Source organism: Rattus norvegicus, chromosome 9 (assembly GCF_021556685.1).
Source record: "Rattus norvegicus strain SHRSP/BbbUtx chromosome 9, alternate assembly SHRSP_T2T, whole genome shotgun sequence".
Lineage (NCBI taxonomy): Eukaryota > Metazoa > Chordata > Mammalia > Rodentia > Muridae > Rattus > Rattus norvegicus.
In genome coordinates this window covers 98797436-98810800 of record NC_141542.1, presented here as the reverse complement: position 1 = coordinate 98810800, position 13365 = coordinate 98797436, and the positions used below count along the sequence as shown (strand labels likewise).

Genomic DNA, 13365 nt, shown 5'->3' with positions numbered 1-13365 from the left:
TAGGAGGGAAGGAGAGCCTTTGTTAGTGGGTGTTTGCTGTGTTGCTGATTAGGGCTATTCTGTCTTCTCATTAGCCCGGTGTGTGCCAATTAGTCACACTCTGCATGCTCTGTTCTACACAGAGCTGCTTATGCTGAGCACTGTTTAACTCAATCCAAAGAACAGCATTTCCTACCTTAAAAGAAAACGAAAGGCAAATAAACAGGACAATGAATACTCACGTCACACCTCTAAACTTCGACACCCTTGCTTAAATCTGTTTGTGTCTCCCAAGTAGAAGTCTGCTCTCGAGACCAGCCGTGAAGTGACTTCCAGTTCTTCTCTGGGTCTCTTATCACAGAATATCAATGAGATCAGTTTTCTCTGTTCAGAATTAAGTCTGGACCACCCAGCCATAGGGAGGGACAGTGTCTATCTGTGTCCACAGCACAGTAGACAGCTGCATGCTTACACCCCACTGACTAGTAGTGGAATTGTCCACCAAGACTCAGGACAGATGCCCCCATGTGCCACCCCATCTGGTTTCATAAAGTTCTGTCTTCTGCAAAGACAACAAGGGAAAGACTGCAAGCTTGAAAGATGGGTTGGGCGTTGGCTGGTTCTACTGAACTCTATGTGGAATATAATCTGTCGCTTATGCAATAAAGTGGGTTTTCAGATGCATGTGTCTCTCAAGGCAGCACTACTTTTAGAAGGCTGTGTCACTTTCAAGTTGGTTTGGGCTGGGAACTATGCTTGTGGACTTCTCTCAGCCCATGTTTAAGAATTACTACGGATTTATTGAACTGCACACTTTACCACCAAGACAGCTGAGTTTGTCAGCTGCCTGCAAGCATCTGAACACACAAATGTGCACACACTGCTTCCCTTAAACTGTCTTTCCTCAGGTCTCACCTCCGTATGGTTGGTAAGCTCCATCCAGGGAGACGTCACACCCACTGCAGCCTTTCTGCCCCTTCCCACCCTAGCTATCTATGCATGTCCGTATGGGTTCCTGACAGCGCTGAGTGGAAAACCTCAGCTCCAGATATAAGGTGAGTGCCAGATAAATACGTGTCAGAAAAGCAAAACTCAACTAATGTGCCACTTGGAGCTTCCTCTCCAATGAATCCCGAAAGTAGCAGTTGCCAAGAAAGCAAGTCCTGTTGCTCCTTCCTCTGACGTCCTCTGGCTTCCTTACAGAACACCAAGCACACACTCCAGTTCTTTCCTTGCCTCAGGACCCACCACACACATCTCCCCACATGCAAACACTCCTGGTGATCTGTAGATCAAGTGTAACTGCACTTCGGTCAGAGGTCATGAACTCCCTGCTTCCACTGCCTGCCCTCAGGGCTGTTCCTTCCCCTTCACTGTAACACATTCCCAGCTATACTCATTGGCTAAGACAGCTATCATCATTCTCACCCAGGACCTAGGTCCTGGTATTTAGAACCAATGATAAAATTATGGGATTTTTTTATGTTTTCCACATTATGAAAAGGACGGGAAGAACTGAGCTTTTATTTAAGATGCCCCCACTGCTGGCCATGTTATTTTAGTCTCTATTCAACCATCAACAAGAGTAACACACACAACTCCACCTTGTTAGAAGTGAGGAAGTGCTAGTTTAAAGGAACAAAATGAGGCTGGCTTTGATTTAAAAAGAAACTGATTTCAATTTAATGGAAAAGAACTTATTTTTAAAGAATCTGTAATTTTGAAAACCTTTTAAGCCAAGCTTCATGGTGTATCATATAGATATAAAATAAAATGGGAGAAGGTTTCAATTTAAAATCCAACCCATTAGACAATTAATCTTAAATCTCATTTACAGTTTGGAGCATAATACAGTAAAATGAATTCCTTATCTTTATAATGGGTTTTCAGAAGTTTAAGTCATAATCTAATTGCTCTGATATAATTAAAATAGCAAAGAAGACCACACGGCATCATCCAGCAACCATGAGCAGTGACACAAAGGGCCTACCACAAGAAAACTAGCTGGTGTTATTACTTCATTTATGCGATAAGGAAGTGTTCATTTGTAAAGTCAAAGGAAGAGATTTTCATCTTAATCAGATCTGGGAATCTCATATCACAGTCAAAAGGGAGAAACTTCCCACAGAGGGAAGGAATACAGCTTGTCATAAGGAGTACTGTGACTCTTACTTGCAGCCTGTAACTACTCACTAGAACTTCCCCTTTTACTTGAACACATAGGCATCCTGAGTGGAAGAGACTGAGCTGGAAGGTTACCTTTGGGAGGAAAAGGGAGCCTTGGGATTTGGGAAGGGAGACAGGAGAGTCTTCAAATGTACCCACTCTCACTGAAAACAGTGTTATGACTGTCCTGGTTACTGTCCTCAGTGCTGGGACAACATTCCTTCTGGAAGCAACTTACAGAAGGGAGAGTTTATTTCTGCTCATACTTGGAGTGAACAGCTAGTTATGGCAGTAGGAGCTTGTGGCAACTGCTCACACTTCAGTCAAAAGTGGAATAGTTAAGGTGGGTCTTTCTACTTTAATTAACCTAGATAATTCTTTGCAAGCATATTTGAGTCTAGACCCTGTCTGGTTGACAATCAAAATTAACCAATCATAATCCTTCCCCTTGGCAAATTTTCACTTATGTGCATTACTTTTAAATCCTAAGCTTCCTACTCTTGTCCTCTTAGATCCTGGCCATTTAATCCTGCAGAATATCCTCTGTCCCACTTGGAAAGCCCAGGAGTCTTTTGATTCCAACGCTGAACCTCCAGGCAGTCTCTTCTCTGTGAGGCTCCATAAAATAAAACCAAGTGTCACACTTGCAGTATACAGTGGCACAGAGCACACAGCCCTATCCCTGATGAGTATTCAGAAAACAGAACGCTGCCAAAGTATCGCACAAATGGCTGTCAAGCCAGTCCTCAAGAGCGTGCTTGTTCCCCTCTGAGACATCCCGTGGGCCACCTCAGTACACATTACTCTTCAACATTCCTGTATTTCAAGCAGCCAGAATGAAGCATTCATCCCTGCTTCCAGTGCCCAAGAGCTTTCCTATCCCCAAGTCCAAAATCTTCCACAGTCCTCTTGGAAACAAGTTCCAAAGGTCTGAGGATCACCCGGTTGGGCTTATCACAGCAATGGACACACTTCACAGTATCAGTTTAAAGATTAGGTATTTTTTCTAGTGCTGTGATAAACAAAAAAGAAAGAAAAAAAAAACCAACGAAAATAACTTAAACATGGGAGGACTTATGTGCGTTAACTCTGAGGGTGCAGTCCATCATGGCTTGGAAATCAAGGTGATAAGAGCTTAAAGCACTTGGCTGTGCTGTATCCCCAGTCAGAGGCAGACAGCGATGAGTGCTGCTACTCAGCTGCCTTCCTTTCTCTTCACTTCAGGACCCCTTGCCCAGTTAATGTGGTTCCTCCCACCTAACGTGCTCTACATAACCCCTCGCTGGCATTCCCAAAGGCTAACTGAATCTACACAGTCCGCCCTGGGAGTGTCCAGGGCCTATCTTCTAGATGAGTTGAGAGTCTGTCAATGTGATAGACAACAGCAACCATCACAATGACTACAGTAACTGTACATGGTCAAAAGAATTTCTCTGCATTATTTATTCATTTTACATCCCGATTGCTGTCCCCATTTTTGGCCCCCCACTCATAGACCCTCCTCCCATTCCCCTTCCTCTTCTCCTCTAAGAGTGTGGGGGTTCCCCTGGGTATCCCCACAACCCTGGTGTACCAAGTCTCTTCAGGGTTGGGGCATCCTCTCTGTGTGAGGCCTCACAAGGCAGAGCAGTCGGAGAACAAATTCCACAGGCAGACAACAGCTTTGGAACAGCCTCTACTTCCCATGTTGGGGACCCACCTGGACACTGAGCTGCACATCTGCTACACGTGTGCCAGGGGCCTCAATCTAGCCTATGTATGCTCTGTGGTTGGTGGCTCAGACTGAGAGAGCCCCCAGGGGTCCAGCTTAGTTGACTCTGTGGGTCCTTCTGTGGGTACCTATTCCCTGCAGGCCTTGAATCCTTCCCCCAACTTTTCCATGCATGTCCTTTTGGTTCTGAGTTACCTCACTCGGGATGGTATCTTCTAGTTATATTTGCCTGCAAAATTCACAATGTCCTTTTTTTTTTTAAATAGCTGAATAGTATTAAATTGAGTAATTGAACCACATTTTCTGTATCCATTTTTCAGTTGAGGGATCTCTGGGTTGTTTCCATTTTCAGGCTATAACAAATAAGGCTGCTGTGAACATAGTGAAGTCCTTGTGGTATGGTGGAGCATCTTTTGGGTGTATGCCCAGGAGTGGTATAGCTGGGGCTTCAGGCAAAACTATTTCTAATTTTCTGAGGAAAGGAACTGCCAGATTGATTTCCAGAGTGGTTATCCAAACTGTACTCCTGCAATCAATGGAGGAGTGTTCCCCTCACTCCACATCCTCACTGGCATGTGCTGTCTGTCGCTTGTGTTTCTGATCTTAGTCATTCTCATGGGTGTAAGATAGACTCTTAGGGTCATTTTGATTTGCATTTCCCTGATGACTAAGGACCGCTCAACAGAACTCTTGACCTCAAGGTTACCTACTTTGCTGTCAGCGCTACGTGGAAATTGACATCAATAACCTGGAGCGAAAGTAATTGATTATAAGCAGAAGAATGCCAGAGACAAGCCCCATGCCAAAGTGGTTGTACGATGAACTGGGGAAACACTGAGATACTCCCTCACAGCTTAATCTCACACGTGAGAGCCGTTGAGTTCAGGCCAGCCTGGGCTACAGATGAGTCTCAGACCATAGGAGGCTACAAAGTGAAACCTTGTCTCAAAAGCAAGCATAAAACAATAGTAACCAAAAATCTGAATAAAACATTTTCTCAATAATCAAATTGCTGCAAAAGGCAGCCAGTTATACAAAGTGCTTGAGTTTCTTAATTGTCTGAATTCTTTGTTAGGCCCTGGCTTCTGCAATAGGATCATTTTGCCAAAATATAACTTTCAGCAATTCTTTCAGCTATTGTTTGAAAATGAAAAAACAAAACCAAACAAAACAAATGACAACAACAGCACAACAAAAATAAAACAAAACAAAGCAATCATCTTTGGGTCCAGGAGTCCTAAAAGTTATCTTAACAATCTCTGTTTAATGCCTGGTATAGGATTTACTGCTGCTGCTATAGATGGAGACAGCTACCTCCTCCATAAGTGATCTGTGTTTTCTTCCTCCTTGCAAGACCTTCTCTTTATGCTGGACATGTGGTCACAACACCCCCACCATTTTAGTTCCACATTTGCCTTATTTAACCTGCGTGCAGTTTGCCATGCTTTCTGATAGTTGACTCTCTCATGTAAAATCCCAGCCATGACTCGCTTTCGAGATATGGAGCTGTTGTATATTTGCTGACATATATTTCCTTGGTGAAAGGGAAAAAAAATACAAGATGAAAACTTAAAGTCAATACTGTCACATACAACTTACCAGAAAGAATGATGGTGGAAAGGCAACTTTTGAACAAAATTAAGATTAAGGTACCACTGTCTCAGGCTGTTCCAATGATATGCAGAGAGCATTAATACCAATGTGTTCTTTCCTATGGAGCAAATCACCCACCATCAGCTAATTGCTGCCCTGTAAGAGGACATTTGCAAGGCTGAGCTAAATTGTTACGTAAAACACTCCTGTGCTCCTGTGCCACTGTTAAAGTATGGAAATTGGAAGTTCTGATTGAAAGTTGTGACAAGCTACAGAAGTCCTCAGTTAAATGGCAAATTCTCTCCACAGCTAGTGTGTCCTCCAGCAAGCAGGAACAGTGTATTATTACTAAAGACACCGTCTCACCATCTCACTGTGTGAGCAGAGCTGATGACATCGTCAAGAACACGAGTTGATGGAGACACAGTATTGGACAAGATAAGGGAAGAGGTAAGAGACGGGCCTGTAATCCTTGCCATAATTTCCTCCTGTAAAAGCTATTAACACCAATTGGGGACCAGGCTCATCAGAAGCTCTGGGGCTTGGGGAACTGAATAAGTGGTCTCAGGTTAGTGGTGTCGGAGTGTGAGAGTGAGGGTTTCTGACAGTTCTGAATATTAATGATATAGGAGAATATGTTACTGTTTCTTTCCAAGATGAACTGTCCCCAAATGGCCTATTTTCTGTTCTTGATGTCTTCCCTGACCACTTAACCAGCATACATTTTTGGCCATGGAATGTGGGAAGGACTTCATCTGTGAATAGCTTTACTATACACCCTACTACCTTTGGCATCTCAGCTACAGTAGCTCCTTTTCGATGCTCTCCACAGGTGAGAGCTACACGGGAAACATGTCCTGTGCTGTCTCTTTTGTTTTATTCAACACAGTGCCAGCTGAAGACATGAGACTGGCAAGACACCACTACTACGTATTCTACTTGAGGGCCCGTCAAATGTGATCTGTATAGAGATAAGGGTCTATGGAGAGCAGAAGGGAGTCTACTTGGGAGGTGGACAAGAGGGGCAATGGGTGAAAATGAGGAAAGTATGATAACATATATGTGGTTTGTATAGGAATGGTCCCTAGCAACTCATATATTTGAATGCCTGGTCACTGGGGAGTGGCACTATTAGGAGGTGTGGTCTTTGTGTAGAAGTGTGTCACCAGGGGTGGACTTTGAGGTTTCTGAAGCTCAAACCAGGACCCGTGTGTGGGGTGTGTGTGTGTGGGGGGGGTCTCTCCCCGCTGCTGTTGTCTGCCTATCTAGATGTAGAACTCTCACTCTCCAGCACCGTGCCTGCTTGGGTGCTACCGTGTTTCCCTCCATGAGATAATGGACTCAATCTATGAAGCTGTAAACCAGCCTCGGTTAAATATTTTCCTTTATAAGAGTTGCTTCTTATAAAGTCATGGTGTCTCTTCTCAGCAACAAAACTCTAACTAAGCCAACCATACTTGTACAAAATCATCATAATAAATCTTTAGTACGCTAACTAAAAAATTACTAAAACGGGAGTCCCACAAAGGTAGCAAAGCCTTTCCAAGGCCATAGATGGCGCCTGGAAACTCCCTAGCTGGAAATTCTACCTGTCTGTGCCAGGTGACAGGATTAATTCCTTAAACTGGGTCAATAAGAAATTATTCATTTCCTCAAATATTTATCGACTGACTACCATGCAAACAAGATAAGCAGTCCCTGTCTCCTGAAGCTTATAATTCACTGGGGCAGATAGAAAGATAATGGATGGGTAGAAAGACAGGCAGAAACCATAGTTGTAGAAAACAGTTTACTTCCCACAGAGTGGTGTGGGGTGCTCCCTCCAGTGTCATTTAAAGTGACACCGGAGGACTTGGAGCTGGCACTCTCTGGGGTAGTACACTGACTAGTCTTTGAGAAAATGCCTCCAGAAGACTGGGCAGTGGGCAAGTCTGTAGGGCATTTTTTAAATTAGTGATTGATGGGGAAGGGTCCAACCCATTGTGGGTGATGCCACCCCTGGGCTGGTGGTCCTGGGTTCCATAAGAAAGCAGGCCGAGCAAGCCATGAGGAGCACTCCACCATGGCCTCTGCATCAGCTCCTGCCTCCAGGTTCCTGTCCAGTAAAAGATCCTGTCTTGGCTTCCTCAATAGACTGTGACTCACTATAAATTAAAACCATGCCCAGAAAATTCTGTGTTTACAGAAAAAGCACAATTAAGGTTCTGGCCCAAATAATCCTAAACAGGTTTTTGCCCTGTACAAGTCTCTCAACGGAACGTAAGTATGGGGGCAATGAGTGTGCACCTGCATGCACACACATGGGCCGTTCTTGTAGGGGCTGTCCTACAAGGTAGTACCTTTGGTCCCATTACTACAAATGCCAGTGGCTCCCCTACTAATCATTATGACAACTCAAAACGACCCTGTCCATTTCCAGAATCACCATCCCAATGGAAAACACTGGTTGACCACCTGGAATAGGCTTATTAAATGTTTATTTTAATTCACGACCTTTAGTCATGAGACCTCAAAAATGTTTCTTTCAAAGCATTTCTCATGTGAATGTACTGTGCTGGAATTCCTAGAATTCTTGGTAACGGCTGCAACATATTGAACTGATAAACAGAAAACGTCCCCCAGAACTGAAATGCACATGGAAATGGGGACGTCTGAAAGAGGCCATGATCATTTCCACACCGTGCTCTAGTAGTGTAAACTCAGCTTGGCACGAGGAAAGGCTCTCCCATCTGCTCTCACTGCAGACAGAAACACTTCTGGAGCCCACATGACTGAGACTTTCCCCCATCACCTCCAGAAAGTAAATGTAAAACGAAAACTGAGCAGGATTGTTCACAGCCCAATCTCTGCATGTGCTACTGTGATGAAGCCAACAGAGGAGTTCTCAGGAGCTCAGCCCTTTGAAGGGATTTGTGGGATGAGGAAGGACTGGCCCTTTGGTACCTGTGTTTGCTGCAGCTGTAGGAAGAAGCTGACATCCATTTGTGGGAGTTCAAGATGATGGGGCAACAGAGATAGGTTCAGCAATGGGGCGGTGGCAATGACTTCTGCATTCCCACTGTGCACACAGTAACACATGTGGGTGGGCAGTCTTTCCCAGGTCCACGTCTTGATCTGTTGCTTTTCTATTCTAGCTGCAAGTGTGGCTCTCAGGAAGAGGTTTCTAAAGTTACTTGGACCGTGGTGGTGTTTTGTTTGTAATTTTTTGGTGTTGTTTTTACCATGTCTCCCAGGTGATTCTAATGTATTAAAGATTGTTATCTTAACCCCGAATTTGAATTCCGATGGTTAGGTATCAGCTGATATATTAGGCCAGTTAAGAAAATATTTTAAGAGTAGCCAAGACTCTGCACTTCATAAATTACTGCATAGAAATGACATCTGTTTCTTCTCCTGCTAAATTGGTTTTATTCAACGTGTTGTATTGTTACATGAGTAGGTATAACTTGGCAAATGCCTGTAAGGAAACATGAGCTTACTTCAAAAGAGTTACACGTTCTTTGGACTTATAAGATTCTAGTAAGAGGCTAGAGGAATGGCTCTGTGGTTAAGGGAACTTTTGTCTTCACAGAGGATGGAGGTTAAGGAGGTTCAGTTTAAAGCACTTACACAAATGGCTCACAAGCAGCTACACCTCTAGTTCCAGGGTATCCAATGTTCCCTTCTGGTCTCTGGGCACTGCAAGCATGTGGTAGACAGGCAAACATGTAGGCAAACATGCAGGGCAGAGCGAAGGGTTTACTAAGGGCTAAGGGCCAGGAACATTCATGCATAGGGTGGAGAAATGAGGGCCAGGAATAAGGAGACATAGAAAATAAAAATAAATAAATGTCAAGGAAAATACAAGTCAGTTTACTCATTCGATAAGGCAGCTCACTCATACATAAGAGTCATGTAGGACAAGATGGCGACCGTGGGTAGTTTGAGAAATATCCAAATGCACACATTCAACCAAAACCCAAGACGCAAACTGGACTATAAGCTTAGCCTAAATTTTCAGCAAAATCAAATTCTGATTATAGTTATATCAAGAATGAATAAAACTTTTAACTATGAAACTTGAAATGGCCTACTACTTTATGACTCAAAGATGTAGGCACACCATCATTATCACATTAAGTTTCCTTAACAGCTTTATTAGTGCATCTGTTAATGTTAAACAATGTAGAACCGTAAGCTATGAGGTTCTGCAGAGTGTCCATTAGAGCAGAATGTGCTTCTTCAGTGTTGCCTGCCACACTGGACATCTACTAAAGGTGAGGGCGCAAAATCCCATGTGGACTCAAATCAGAGCAATGTCAATTAAAGAAGCAACCCCACCTCTCGAGGGCCACGAGGAACAGACTCCCTCATCTCCCTTCTTCATAGCTAGAGCACAGGCAAATGTCCTACGTCCAGCCAGTCTGATATCTATGCTTTATGTACAATGTTAATCTAGTCACAAAAACAGCCGAATAAAGCAGCAGTCAACTCCAACAATTGTCAGCTCTGTAGGCTTTTCCACCCTGGTCTTTCAGTATTCTTACCAGTAGTAGAGATACTCTAAAACCTTATACTCAGTCCTGCTGTGGCTAAGTAGGCCAGAGTGGATGCCAGTGCTCTATCTGCTTGAACTGCTAACATTGTGAAGATACAGGGGGAGAGTTCACAGTCACCTCTGTCACTATAGAGAGGGCTCTTCTGAGAGTGAAGATGAGGTAGGCTGACTTTGACATGTCTCCTTATTCCTGGCCCCCATCTCTTCACTCTATGCATAAATGTTCATAGCCCTTAGCCCTTGATAACCCCTTCACTCTGTTCATGAATGAGAACAGCGAATAAGTCCTGTCACTTTAATAAATAAATTATGTTCCTTAAGCCTGAAGTTTGCACTTCACCAGCAAACTCTTCTTTGGAGGGTGTTGGTATACTGGAACCCATCTTAGAGATGAAAAAGTAAAAGTTACTTCCAACTGAAAATGAGGCTCAGCCCAATAACTCATGAGAGGGCAAATTCTTCTAACAGCCACAAAGGCTAGAAGAAAGTCCATTGTGAACCGTCTCCAGGTGAGAGATGTAATACAGCCCTGTGAGACAACCTGAGCAGACACCTGAATAAGGCACGTCCAGGTTCCTGAGCAACAGAAATGGACATGACAAGTGTGTGTCTCTAGGCCAGTGGTCCGAAAGTACTTGTTACTTAGAAGCAGATGACCAATACAGTAGAGCCAAGCAGTAGATAACAGAGTGGAGATTCAGACATGTGGGGTCCGTTTGAGCCTCTGAACCATATCATATAGGAAATACCTGGAACTCTGGTGGGCACCACTGGCAAGTTTAACTATACAGAGCCAATCGTCATCCTCTTGTTCAATAAAGTTCATGGGATTTTCTTGAGTTGTGGCCAAAAGAATCCTGGCCGATGAGAAATATGACAGAGGCAATAAAGAACCATCATGTCTCAGGAAGGATTCTGCTCTGCAATGCACTTAGTTCCTCTGAGGACTAAGACTCCTGAGAGATATAGAAAGAGGTGATACTACACCACCACACCAAAACAATAACCAAGACATTAATGCTGCCGTTTCATCCCTCAGCTCACAATCTTTGGTGAGACACTGTGCAAAGGCTCACGTGGGGTGTAGTAAGAGTCACGCTGCACAAATGCAGGGAAGTACATATGGAGGAATCTTCTGGAACAGTGGATGCACCAGAGGGCAGATCACAGCTCCTCACTTTGGAACACCCCTTCTAAGTATGGTCTCTTTTCAAGAGATCTTTAACATCTATGTAGAGAGTTGTTAGCAGATAATTTCCAGAGGAATCTGACAAGCTATCAGAAAACCTTCGTATGCTCCACTCCGACTGGCCTGGGCTCCATCCATCAGCCATTCCATCAGCATCCATGAATGACAACACACAGACACTAACATGGCAGCAGCATTTTCTGGGTTACCTCTCAACAAGCCGCAGCCTGAACACAATTACTGTCCCGCTTTACAGATAAGGAACTAAACTTAGAAAGTTGCTGAGCACAGCACCCTTGGCTGTGAGAGCCAAAAAAATGGGTGTGGTCCACGGCACAGGGGGTCTGAAAGGGGAAAGTTTCCTTGTAAATCCATGCCTGGAGGCTAAGGAAACACCCTTTGCAGCTTTGGCTGGATTTGCAGGTCCCTGGAAAACTTTAATTTGGATTTCTAGTCTGCACAGAGGAACAAGGAAACCACAACAGTGATGACGATCAGCCACAAAACTGTTCATGGAGCTCAAGTCAACGCATGCTCATGTTTTGAACCAGAAAACACTTCCAAAACATAATCTACTCTGCTGATCTGCATTCTTCAACAAAATGTTTCAAAAAACAACACAGGGCTTCTTCAACTCTCCTTTGATAGGGCGCCTTTAATCACAAAGGTGGCCTTTCCCACACCTGTGTCTGGCTTATCACTGCTAGGTCTTAGCCTAACCTTAGAAACAATTACATAAATAAGTTAAAAAAAAAATCTAAGAAATCCCGATCAAAAGGGGGCTGGGGCCAGTCATTAAAACAAAGCTATGTGTAGCACTGGCCATCCACCAGCTCAGTGTCTCCCACTGGGTGGCAGTAGCTCGGGGTCTATGTGACGAGGACCTGATGCAATGTGGATTGTCACTGCACAGGGTACATGCTCAACAGCCCACAGTCAGCCTGCTCCAGGCACCTGACGGCTCTCCCATGCAGTGTACTGAGAGACACCAGCGTAGAATATAGACTGTGATGAGTTTTTAATAGTGAATTTCTTAGAGCAAACCCTTAGAGTTAACTGTCGAAATGCTCAAAGTTTTCAGCACCATGTTTGAAGCCTGGTGCATTCCACGTCACTTTAACTACCAATTTTCTCTGTGGGTTTCAGTCACTTCCTAAGCCCTGGAAATGCACATGAAGTCTGTCATGAAAGCCACCGAACTCCTCAGAGATACACAGATCAGAGAAAGGTCCAGTCCCTCCTGAGTGTGACCACTCCCATTCTTCCCCACAGAGAACACCCACAGCAGCCACGAGCAGGAGGCTCAGAGCACAAGGCCTCCAGAAAACCACAGCGCTTTCCCACTCCTTGGCAGGACGGACGTGCAGTTACACTTTCCACTTTAGGGTTTCACAGGAGGAAGAAAGGGCTGCTTTGTCACACCTTAAAAAAAGAAATGGGGACAGGAAGAGCAAGGTGATTAATGAACCAATGACAAATGTGGCTAGACCTCCCGAGACCTGCAAGCACTGTTTTTCCACTGCTGTTCAGCTCTTGAACACAGGAGTGACCTCTGATTAGCCCAGCCACTAAGGGACAGTTGGCGAGCACGGAGCCGTCTATTACTCACTCCAAGTCAACTGTCTTCCATGTCTACTCAGTCTGTACTTCTGTCACTGCAGCACTCTGAGGAAGCAGAGGAGAGGCAGCCTCCACAGCACAGCCAACATGTCAGACAACACAGACAAGACCTGCTGTCAGGCACCAGCTCTCTGTACCATGCAGTATCTATTGGAATGACTGTACCACAATTCTTTAATGGGAAAACACGACCAGCAACAAAGTCCATTCACACTGGTTACTGGAACATGATGGATGGGAGACAGAGTCCATTTTAAATTCATGGTATCTTCCTGCTTTTATGTAATACAAAAGAGGACTGAAAGTTTATAAAGTCATTTTCAGTTGCCTGCATAGGGCTGAATTATTTAAAACTCATTTGAAACACACTTGCACACACACACACACAAACACATACACACATATACATACATACACACATACACACACATACACACATACACACACATACACACACATACGCACATACACACACATGCACACAAACGTACACATACACACACATACACACACATACACATACATATACACCTATACACATATACACATATACACACATACACACACGTA

At 44.2% G+C, this 13365-nt stretch overlaps 1 protein-coding gene across 2 annotated transcripts in view; it reads right to left on the bottom strand.

The window, feature by feature from the left end:
• Window positions 1-13365, bottom strand: part of Rhbdd1 (rhomboid domain containing 1) — a 118422-nt gene that overhangs the window by 60996 nt on the left and 44061 nt on the right. The window lies entirely within an intron of this gene.